Raw genomic sequence first — 12,314 nt, forward strand, 5'->3', positions numbered from 1 at the left:
ACCCCACACGATAGAATTCAAATAAGTAAACAAGTACCCAGCCAGCCTTCTCTTGCTGTTACCCTTTTCTCACATGGAGAGGTTGGGTCTTCCTCGAGTGGGAGCAGGGAAGCCTCCAGTGTGATGAGCAAGTGCCACCATCCCATAGCAGTGGCTTCTTTTGGGAGCACGGAGTCCTTGCCATATCAAAATTCACTCCCTCTGGCTTCGTCTCTCCTCGGCGACACTCTCCCGTCTTGCTAAAGTAATTTGCCACCTAGCCCCACCTAGTTTCATGGCTTTGGAAGGAACAAGCAGCCTTGGGAACAGGCTGATCAACCCTTGTGTCTGTGAGGATGTGTGAGACATGGCGACAGGATACTGGCAAGACGGGGTAGCTGGGATCCTTGCCTCGTACATGGCAACCGTGAGAGGCACCCCAGCCCTTGATCCCTGAAGCTTCCTCCTGCGAGGTGCTTCTGTGAGCTGGGGCATGAGGGGTTAACATGATGGATGAGGCTGCGACAGCCTGTAGAGCTTGGATCCAGGTCATCTCTCAGCTGAGCCCCTCAGTGGTGTTTGGCTGGATGACACGGGGCTTTTCAACTCCATGTTTCAGGCCTTTGGCTGCAGTGGCTTCCAAACTGACTCGGTGTGTGGAGACCCTCACAGCCTCCAGACCAACCTGTGGACTTCCACTGAGCCTCCATGTGGCTGAGCCTATGGCTGGCCTATATGTGGCCATCTATGAACACAGGTCGGCCAAGCTCTCCAGAGGCATTAGGAGATGATCTCTGGACTCCCACTTTTCCAAGACAGAAGCAGGCACGGAGAGCTTGTACAATCTGTTCACAGCACAGAGGGGAGGAAGCAGGGACTGGGATCCTGTTACAGACTCACTTCCTGTGGTCCTGTCTTCTCCAGGCTGAGGGCCACCTACCATCCCTGGTTCCCTTCTGGCTTCCCTTCTAGTGAGAAAGCCATGTGAAGCCGAACCACATAGCACTCTGCAGACGTGGGGACATTTCTATCTCCCCTGGAGATCAGGAACAGCTTTGGACCACCTCTGTGGCTTCTACTCTCTCCTGCTAAGGCTAAGTCCCCTTGCTGGGTCACACTGCCCACTGCAGCAGTCTGGAGGGGCTGCCGGGAGCAGTGTTGGAATCAGGGATCAAGGGGTGTGGTGCCGCCCACAATTGACATGTTCGAGGCAAGGATCCTGGCTACCCCGCCTTGCCAGCACCCTCCATCGCGATATCTCACACATCCTGCAGAGTGTGTACAGATGGAAGCTGGTTTCTAGCTGTGTCAGGGACCAAGCTCCCCTGGCAGGCAGGCAGGCAGGCAAGTCTGGTTTTATGTGTTTCTCTACAGCGACCATACATAGGGCTTTGCAAAGGGAGAGGAGACGGCAGTGTGTGTGCTGGGCACATCGAGCACAGCCCAAGGCGTCCTTTCCACTCTGCTGGCAACATGGAGGGGAGCAGGTAGGTGCTGCACAGCCACCTCTGCACCAAGTGCTGAAGGTTGATGTCTGGTTCATTGCAGACTCCAGGGCACCGCAGAAGCAGCAAAGGCTCTCTCCATTCAGTCCTCCAGGGGAGGTGGAAAACGCCGTATTCTATACTGGGACTTGTTGTGGGGCCAAGTGAGTCTGCTCAGGGCTCTGTGCGTCGTGCTGCATGGCAGTACTGGGGTGTAGAGTTATGTGCTTTTAAGGAGGGGTTCAGCCACATGGTGGTGGCACCTGCCTTTAATTCCAGCATTCAAGAGATGGAAGTAGGTAGATCTCTCAGTTTGAGGCCAGCCTGGTCTACAGAGCGAGTTCCAGGGCAGTCTGGGTTGTACAGAGAAACCATGTCTTAAGAAGAAGAGGAGCCAGGCTAGACATTCGCTATAGTAAGACCATGCATGTGTCACCAGAACTAGTTCTTTACCTGGGTCTGGTTTTCTGAATGCTGGTGACCAGCCAAAGGAGGAGGAAGAGGAGGAGGAGGGAGAGGGAGGAAGGGAAAGGAGGAGGGGAGAAGGGGGAAGGGGGAGGATGAAGGGAGGACAAGGAAGAAGTGGGGAGGATGAGGGGAGAAGGAGGATGAGGGGAGGAGGGTGAGGGGAGGAGGATGAAGGGAGGACAAGGAAGGGGAGGAGGATGAGGGGAGGAGGGGGAGGAGGAGACTAGGGGGAGGAGACTGAGGTGAGGAGGCTGACAAGAGGAGGGTAAGGGTAAGGGGAGGACAAGGAGGAAGATGAAGATGATGAAGGAAGGAAGGTGAGGGGAGGAGGAGGGGAGGAGGGTGAGGGAAAGGAGGAAGATGAGGGGAAGAAGGGAGGAAAAGGGAGGAGGGTGAGGGGAGGAGGGGGAGAGGAAGAGGGTGGGAGGAAGATGATGGGAGGAGGGTGAGGGAAGGAGGATGAAGGGAGAACAAGGAAGGGGAGGAGGGTGAGGGGAGGAAGAAGGGAGGAGGGTAAGGGGAGAAGGAGGGGAGGAGGAGAGGGGAGGATGATAAGGGAAGAAGGGTGAGGGGAAAGGGTGAGGGGGGGGAGGATGAGGGAAGGAGGATGAGGGGAGGAGGATGAGGGGAGGAGGGTGAGGAGGAGGAGGGGGGAAGTGAGGGGAGGAGGATGAAGTAAGGAAAAGGAAGGGGAGGAGGGTGAGGGGAAAGGAGGAGAGGAGGAGGGTGAGAGGAAGAGGGTGAGGGGAACAAGGAAGAAGGGGAGGAGATGAGGAGAGGAGGGTTAGGGGAGGATGATGAGGGAAGGAGGGTGAGGGAAGGAGGGTGAGGGGAGGAGGGTGAGGGGAGGAGGGTGAGGGGAGGAGGGTGAGGGGAGGAGGGTGAGGGGAGGAGGGTGGGGGGAGGGGAGGATGATGAGGGGAGGAGGGTGAGGGGAGGAGGGTGAGAGGAAGAGGGTGGGGGGACAAGGGGGAGGGGAGGATGGTGAGGGGAGGAGGGTGAGAGGAAGAGGGTGGGGGACAAGGAGGAAGGGAGGATGGTGAGGGGAGGAGGGTTAGGGGAGGATGATGAGGGAAGGAGGGTGAGGGGAGGATGGTAAGGGGAGGAGGGTGAGGGGAGGAGGGTGAGGGGAGGAGGGTGAGGGGAGGAGGGGGAGGGGAGGAGGGTGAGGGGAGGAGGGTGAGGGGAGGAGGGTGAGGGGAGGATGGTGAGGGGAGGATGGTGAGGGGAGGATGGTGAGGGGAGGAGGGGGAGGGGAGGACGGTGAGGGGAGGATGGTGAAGGATAATGAGGAGAGGTGGGTGAGGGGAGGATGATGAGGGGAGGAGGGTGAGGGGAGGAGGATGACAGGAGGAAGGGAGGGGAGGGAGGAGGGAGGAGAGAGCTGTTTTGTTGATCTGGAGCCACTGGCTAAGCATACTTTCTCCAGCAGCTGTTCAAATACTCTAAAATGTTATTTTTGCCACTTGCTAGTTTAAAAAAAAAAAAAATCAGCATTATCCAGGCAAAATCGGTGTGCCAAGCCCTGCCTGCATTTAGTTCAGTGAGTGTGGTGTGGATGTGGGCCTGGACACCCTGGGGTCTCAGACATATCGTTCATGAATCTCCTCACACTCCCACCTGAGGCTGTGGTGAAGTGTGGCCTGCAGTCTGCATGCCTAACACATGCCGTGGCTTGACTTCTGCTGTGGCGACCCTGGCACTGTACTGGACGGAAGATCTGGAGAACTTCCTGCCATGTAAATTAAGTTACAAATTAATCACTTTTAATTACTTACTGTTGATGCTGATGATAATACCTACACTTACCAGGTCCGAGGACAACGTGTAGGAACTGGTTCCTTCCTCCCACCAAGATGGCCTGGGGTCACCCTCAGACAAGCCTTCAGGCTTGGGAGCAGACTCTTCACCACCTCCGTCTTGCTGGCCCTCAGGCTGGTTTAAGGCCATTTCAGGAATGGCTACTCTGCTCTGGCAGTTCTACTGTGTTTCCGACCGATGGCTTTTCTTAAGAGCAGAAACAGCCTCAGTGTTCTGGCATTAGAAGCCGGTAGCAACATTTCCACACATGATCCAGGCCCCCAAAGTCAAGCTCAAATGTCCAGCTACCCAATGTGACTTTTATAGGTATCCTAACCACTAGGACCCGGATGAGCCTTGAATCAAGAGCTCGTGCTAAGGTTTCTGTCCCTCTCACTCCATCTCTGCACCCCCCCCCAGGCCACCCACCTGGTTAGTGATGGGAGCCGCCTGGCTGCCTCCCCTCCCACCTCTACCCAGCAGCTGTTTTTGGAAAACCTACTGGGGGCCTGGTGCTAATAATGGCCCCCAGCTACCTGGACAGCGAGGAGGTGGGGTGGGCAGGGGTGGGAGGGCTGAGTGGCAAGCTGTCCCTTATCACCTGTGCCACAGAGCATCTCCACCTCCTGCCTCTGCTTTCAGCCTGCCCTCAATCCCTCCCTCCTGCCCCACAGGGCCTGCCTGTTAATTACTTCTGCCTCTCTCTAATACCTTCCCTTGCTCCCAAGTGCTTTGGTCGCATAGCCCAAAAGAGCTTCCAGTCCCTTCCCGATGCCAGTCCGCTCCACTCGGTTCAGCGGCACAACGGCTGTTATCCCAACCATGCCCAGAAAGATAGGGGTGTGTGTGTGTATGTCTTGTGCGTGTGCATGTGTGTGTGTATGTCTAGTGTATGTGTGTATCTTGTGTGTGTATGTCTTGTGCGTGTGTGTGTGTGTGTGTCTGGTGTGTATGTGTATGTGTAGTGTATGTGTGTCTTGTGTATGTCTTGTGCGGGTGCGTGTGTGTTTGGTGTGTGTGTGTGTGTATGTCTAGTGTATGTGTGTATCTTGTGTGTGTATGTCTTGTGTGTGTGTGTGTGTGTATGTCTAGTGTATGTGTGTGTCTGGTGTGTGGACGTGTGTGTTTTGCATGTGTATGTCCTGTGCACACGTGTGTGGTGTGCATCTGGCATGTGTGTAAGTGTGTGTATGTATGTGTGTATGTGTGTATATCTGGTGTGTATATGTATGTGTGCCTTAGTTTCCTTTCCTTTCTTTTCTTTTTTTCTTTTTTTTCGGAGCTGGGGACCGAACCCAGGGCCTTACGCTTGCTAGGCAAGCGCTCTACCACTGAGCTAAATCCCCAACCCCTTCCTTTCCTTTCTTTTCTTTCCTTTTGTGTTTGTTTTGCTTATTTTCTTTTACAATACCAGTGAATGAGTCCAGGCACTTGCCAAGGCTAGATAGGCAAACACTTTGCTCCCGAACCAAATCTTTTTCATCTTTCATGAGCCAGGCCCTCAGTAGGTTACCCAAGCTGGCCTTGAATTCAACCCCATAGCCCAAGCAGGTCTACAATCCGCAGTCCTCCTGCCTCAGCTTTCCAATGCTCTGGGATTACAGCTCTCCGTCTAACAGGGTAAAATGACGGTCTAGCTGGAGTTGCATAGCTGATGGATACGAGGTGACTTGGCTCCTCCGGTCCTCCAGGCCTGCTTCAGAGCTTCTTTGTTGTTTGAAGGCGCCCGAAGTGGAAGCAAGGTGCATGCTGAGGGTTTGAGGGCAGGTGAGCCGCATCTGAGCTCGTTCTCAGGCTAAATCCAGCTGAGGCTGGCTGTGAGGGTGAGCTTTTACTGGAGACCCAGTGAAGCGATAGAGGGCCTGTCAGGTGCCTGTAATCCCAGCTGACTGGGAGCCCAAAGGCAGGAGGATTGTTCTGTGCTACAAAGTGAGTTTTTGCTGACTGTATACCTACAGGGCAAGGCCTGGTGGCTGTGTCAGAGGTCACATGTATGCAAACCTGAACACACAGGTGGAGTCAGCTACCCCTTGAGCCGTACGTTTCTCTGTCACAAACTAGAGAGAAAAACGTCACACGCCCCCTATCCCCAACAACCTAAATCATTTAAGATTTAAACACCCAAACCAGAGGATGAAGGCTGTGGCCCACATTGTGTGGCTCTGACAAGGACCACTTCCGTGAGAGGCGGGTGGTAGCACATGGTCCTGATGAACATGGAACACGGGAGTCTGCTTCCCGGGGCACGGTTCCCACGGTATGGGAATTCCCTGCACAAAGTGTAATTTCAGTATTTAACAGGGACGGGCTCAATCGTGGTGGCAAACTCGGAAGAACAAGGAAGAGAACCTGTTTCGGAACGGAGTCAGAACTTGGAGAGACGGTGTTGAAGTAGAAGATCGCGCCCCTGCAGCATCTGAGCAGAAGCTCCTCAGGTGGGGTGTGGGGGGTGCCACAGCCCGGGACCCCAGCATGTGGAGCTGATGTAGGAGATCGGTGATTCAAAGGGGGCAAATGTAAATCTCAGAAGAGGAGAAGAGGAAAACGACTTTCCCTCTTCCCTAACCTCAGTTTCTTTCCTTATGCAAATATTTACCTGTCCGTGCGCTTGTGCACGTGTGCGCATGCGCACATGGAGACCACCATTGCTATTGCTTTCTCAATCGTTCTCCACCTTTAAAAAAGAGACTTATTTATTTTATGTATATGAGCACACCTATGCCTCTTCAGATACGCCAGAAGAGGGTATCGGATCCCATAACAGATGGTTGTGAACCACCAGGTGGTTGCTGGCAATTGAACTTAAAAACCTCTGGAAGAGCGGTCAGTGCTCTTAGCTGCTGAGCCACCTCTTCAGCTCCCTCCACCCCTTTCTGAATCAGAATCGCTCAAAGATCCCAGAGCTTGCTGATTGGCTAAACTGGCTGGCCAGCAAGTTCTGGTGCTGGGATCCAAGCCTCAGGTCCTTATGCCTGCGTGGTTAGCAGGTTCTTGGCTGATCTGTCTCCCTTGGTCCCACCAGCTTTCTTTCTACCAAGACAAAATGAATGTATGAAATCACCACGATCTCACTCTGGCATTTATGCGAACCGAGGTGGCAGACTCCCTTAACTGGGAGTGTGTCCATCCTCTATTGGATAGTTCAGGGGTACCTTCGGTGTAGTTGGTCCCCATCACCCGCAGCCTGTGTGTGGGCTGAGTTCTGGGATATAGCCAGAGATGGGAAGCCAGGCTCAGACGCAATGCCACTATGGTTATTTCAATGGCGTTGACCGCTCTTACTGCAAGGGTTGCCCGGAAAGGACACCCACTTGTACTTCCAGAAGGGAGAATTTGATGAATAATTGGGTGTTTATTAGCCCATCTGTCTGTCATACACATTCTCTTTAATCTTATTCTGACTTATTTATTTATTCATTCATTTATTTTGTTTTCTTTTCAAGACAGGGTTTCTATGTGTAACAAGCCTTGGCTGTTCTGGACTCGCTCTGCAGATCAGGCTGTCTCAAACTCACACAGATCCACCTGCCTCTCCCTCCTGAGTGCTGGGATTGAAGGATTGCTGCGCCACACCCAGCACTCAATCTGGCTTCTAACTAGCCAATGTTTTAAACGCTCTGAAATGTCTCATGGCACCTTGGAAATTTATATATTCTAGATGAGCCCTAAGCATGTGGGAGGATTTAGTTGGGAGGATTTGGGGTCTCTTTATAAATATATATGCGCAAACGCCATTTATTTAGAAAGATGTTTGTGATGTAGTCATGGCCGAGTGGTTAAGGCGATGGACTAGAAAGATGTTTGTGTTAAATTAGGTGAGAAGTTGTTTGTTGGGTTTCATTTGTTTCTTTTGGTGGTTTGAAATAGAGTTTCCCATGTAGCACAGGCAGGCTGGCCTGGAACTCCCGGCAATCCTTCTGCCTTAGCCGCCATCTTGGTTTTTTGTTTGTTTGTTTGGTTGGTTGGTTGGTTGTTTGGGTTTTTTTTTGTTTTTTTTTTTTTTTTTTGATGATGATGAGATAAAATACCATTTCTCAAGGGAGAAAGGATTTATTTTGGTTCATAATTCCACGTTATAGCTCATCACTATAATGAAGTCAAAAGAAGTCAAAGCAGCAAGAACTTGAAGCAGCTAGCTTCAGTTTCAGGGAGAAGTGAAGTCAATGTCACATCCACAGTGAAGAGCAAGAGAATGCAGCCATGCCAGTGCTCAAGTGGCTCTCCTGATTATTCGGTCCAGAAAGCCAAGCACAGGGAATGGTGCCGCCCACAGTGGGCAGGATGAAACCATACTTTCATCTTTCCATGAACTGTGTGTGTGTGTGTGTGTGTGTGTGTGTGTGTGTGTGTGTGTGTGCGCGCGCTCACACTTGTAAAAAATCTTAGGAAGGATCCTGAAATATTATAAAGACAATTACCTGGAGACAGAGGGAGTTTGTGGTAAAATATTAAATGTTTTCTGTAATGTATAAGTGGAAGAGTAGCCGAATCAAGAACATAAAAGATAGACAAATTCTTGCAGGAGAAGGTTGGGCCTGGTGGCTCCCATCTTTGATCCCAGCACTCAGGAGGCAGAGGCAAGAGGACCTCTGTGAGTTCAAGACCAGCCTGATCTACAAGACAGCCAGGGCTTTGTAGAAAGACCCTGTTTCAACAACAACAAAATATCTGACGGCTGAAGACCCTTCCCTGTGGATCATCAGTACCAGCTTAAGCCATAGAACGTTCCAGTTCCCCATCTGGCTCTAACTCCACCCCTTAAGGTAACCACCATCCTAGTTCTAACTGGGTTGTACCCAATTTGCATTCTAAACAAACAACAGGGCCACCCAGTGCCTGGCTTCTTGCCCTCCACACTATACTTGAGGAAGCCACTGTTGCAGGAGAGATGCAAAAAGTATCTATCTGTTCAGCACAGACAAGGAGGGCATCCACGGACTGAAGAAAGGATGATGAACCAATGAGCTGACTGGAACTACTTACAGGAGATGAGCACCATAAAGACAGATCTGTCCCTGGAAGTCCCTGGCACATCCAGTCACCTGTGCATCTCGGAGCCTCTCCCCTCCCTCCTCAGGGAATGCCAGCAGGTGTGACTGTGTGAGGGTCTCTATCACTGATCACAGCACCCCTGCTTCAGGATGGCTGTGGTCACACCCATCCCAGTAGGGGGTGCGTGTGACTATAGCAGTGTTCTTCCTGCATATGAAGATCTGCTCAAATCCTTCCCGTGCAGCGAAGTAGTGAGGACCTCAAGTCTTTTCTTCATGCACTTTCCTTCCCTTACAGCGAGTATGTATTTCTTACATTGAGACAATTGTCTCAAACTCCAGTGGGCATCCAGGTAGGAGAGTACATGCCTAGAATCTCAGTTCTCAGGAGGCAGAGGCAGGAGGATAACTGTAAGTACCAGTTTAGCCCTGTCTACATATCAATTATGAGAACAGAACAAACAAGAACAAGATAAGGAAAAACAAGTGGATTTTAAAGGAAAGTTCAAAAAGCTAAATGAAGCTCTCTGGGGCGAGAAGCTCTTGGGACACGTGACTTCAGCCTGTGTGCCGGCAGCCATCATGGCTGAATCTCTGGGTAGAGTTGATCCTGTGCACACAGAGGAGCCTGAAGCTTGGTGAGCCCCAGTAATTTGCTCTAACTGAACACACTGTTGAAGACTTCCCTCCTCCAGACTAGGGTCCACCTGCCCTTTGCTTTCCAGAGACTTCCATAAGGGGACACAAAGGCCACCACACTCCCAAGGAATGAATGATCAACCATGAGGTGCCCCAGGGAGTGGGTATGGTATCAGCTGAGCTCACTTGAACACTCTTCCCAAGACAAGACACTCAGGCCTGTGATAGGCTTCCCTCGGAGGGCACGGGCCAGCAAGGCTCAACCAGGGTGAGTGAACAACCAGCCCAAGGCACACAGAGGAGAACGACTGCTTTAGAGAGACATTCCCCAGCTCAGAGCTCTGGCACCAGTCAGGCAATAAGTGAGGCAGGCTGGCCTCTTGTCCACCTGCTCTGTGGCTTTGGGAAAGCTAGTCTCTGTTGTGGTTTGCCTTGGAGTTCTCTCTGAATTTGTAAAATAAAGGCAAGAGCTCGAGATTTGGGCAGAGGGAGGAGTCAGGAGGGGGGAGGAGTCAGGGGAGGAGAAAGGAAAGAAGCGAGGAGAGAGTCGTCGTGGGAGAAGGAGAAGCTGGAGACCTGGCAAATAAAAGGTGCAAGGGATGAGGGATTTGGGAGCTAGGAATAGGACAGTGTAGGGTGGATCTGCCCAATCTAGACGCTAGATTGTTTTCATATTAATTGAGTTGTGTTTTCTTTGTACTGGTTGGAGAGGAAACTACAACAAACTACAACAAGTCTCCCTCTCTGAGCCTCCGTTTCCCCAACTGTAAGATAAGGGTCATGACAAGACACATGTTCCTGGGTTACTGTGAGGGCTGACAGATTTGGTAAATAAAAAACTCTCAGAGCAAAACTCAGGCTTGAGATTAGCCTCCGGTCATTTTCCTAAGATGTGAAAACACGCACATTAGTACACACGTGTACATGTACACACCCATACCCAGAATCACAGGTGTACAATACATGCATGTACATGTGTGCCCACACACCAATGTACACACAAACACACGACTGTACATATATGCACAGTATACACACGTACATGTTGATACAACCCTCGTGTGTGTGCACTTGGCCCCTCTCTTAGGTTGGGGCCATCAGGATATCACCACGATTATGTGTGCATTGGTGTGTGGGTGCACCCCACCCCCAGACAACACCCCCAATGAGTACCTGCAAACCTGCAGCCTTTTCCTGCTGCCTCCCCCAAGCCTGACCTTGGTCAGGATTGTCCCAGGAAGGTTAGGGATGGATCCGAACAGCAACACTGAAAATCTTAACATGCTAAATCTGCCTGTGAGTTTTATCTGCGTGAAAAGGAGCTGGGGTGGGGGTTTGAACCTCCAGTTTCTGGAAGCCGCAATGTCCACATGACTGACAGGCTATCAAGACACACTTGCTGCAGCTCCCGAACCTGGACTTCTCCCTGCTGCTGGCTTGGGCTAATAGCGTACATCTCAAGGAAACTGAGTGCAGCCCCAGGTAACCGGCCTCCCTGGGCTTGGCACATGATCTGGTATTGAATCCACAGATGACCGTGTCTGAGGTGGCTGAGAACTGAGACTATGCATGCTCTCTCACCCGCTCAGCCTTCCTCTGGTCCATTTTACAGAGGAAGGAAGCACACTGGAGGACAGAAGAGGAGGCGGAGGTGGGTAGAGAGCCGACACCCCACTAAATCATCCCTCTCCACAAAGCTGCTTCTGACAGGGGGCTGCTGGAGTTGGGAGAAGCATGAGGCACTGACAGGCAAGTTCACAGGGGACCCTGGCTCTGCAGACCAGAGCTGCCTCTGAGTTCATGTTAGGTTGGCGATGGCCGGTGTATCTGTTATCTACTGATGCATAACAACTAGTCGGAGAGTCTGAGCTTAGCAGGGAGTTCATCTCATGGTGTCTGTGAGGCAGGAAGCAGGAAGTGCCTCGGCAGGGTCTAGCGCATGGAGCCTCTCGCAGAGAAGATAACGGCTAAGGCTAAGGCTTCAATCTGATGCTTTGATTGTGCAAGGACTCCACATCCAGCCTTACTCTGTGGGAAGCCTGTTCCCTGCTCTGTGGGAAGCTCACAGCAGGCAGCTGTTCTCAGGGAGTAGAGAGAGTTCCCACAAAGGGGAGGAGGCAGGAAGAGGGAAGGAAGAGTGGCAGAAAAGGAGGGGCGGAATACCCAGAATTTTCAGACAGGTCTTTAAAGTCCGAGGGGTCTTGATCAGGGCTGCTGGGCCTTGAATGCCTCTTCTAAAAGCAGCAGCCACCCTAAGAGTGAGCTGGCAAGAGAGGTGATGTCCCGTGAGGTCCTGAGGACAGTTTCTGGAGGCAGGTACACAGAGCAGGAGCAGGGACGTGAAGGGGAACACCTAACTGTGATTTCAGGGATGAATTACCTTAGCCGATGTGAGGCCCGGGCACGGTGCCAACTCTCTCCAAGTTTCCTAAAAGAACACTCAAGAACAAATGTGGAAAGATGAACATTTGTTCGTTCTGTGCGGTGGTACGAGTTATCAGTACATGTTGAACTGTGCTTGATGGGACATCTTCCCTGTGTTTTGACAAAAGGCCTCCCTAAGGATGCTCCGTGGAGGCGGGGTAGAGAGCACACCTGTTGGCATTTAGTCTAGGCTCCGCCCCACAGTTATCTGGCAACAGCCAGGTGTTCCTGACTCACTATTAAAGGGGCTGCTCTCCCTCCCTCCCCCTCCCCCCCTCCCTCCATCTACCTCCCTCCCCTCCCCCCTCCTCTCTCTCTCTCTCTCTCTCTCTCTCTCTCTCTCTCTCACATTCTCTTCTCTTTTCCTCTTGTTCCTTACCCTCTCCCCCCTCTCTCCCCATTCTTCTCCCCCTTCTCTCCATGTGCTCATGGCCCACCCCTACTCTCTCTTTCTCCCTCTTCCTCCCTCCTTGCCTCTCTCTGTCTCTACTGCCCCCTCAACTCCCCTCCCCATGCCCTAAGTAAACTC

At 52.0% G+C, this 12,314-nt stretch overlaps 1 pseudogene; it reads left to right on the forward strand.

Annotated features, from left to right (window-relative positions):
• The first annotated feature begins 1,826 nt into the window (after positions 1-1,826).
• LOC116886799 lies at positions 1,827-1,949 on the forward strand (annotated as a pseudogene).
• The last annotated feature ends 10,365 nt before the right edge of the window (positions 1,950-12,314 follow it).

Source organism: Rattus rattus, chromosome 17 (assembly GCF_011064425.1).
Source record: "Rattus rattus isolate New Zealand chromosome 17, Rrattus_CSIRO_v1, whole genome shotgun sequence".
Lineage (NCBI taxonomy): Eukaryota > Metazoa > Chordata > Mammalia > Rodentia > Muridae > Rattus > Rattus rattus.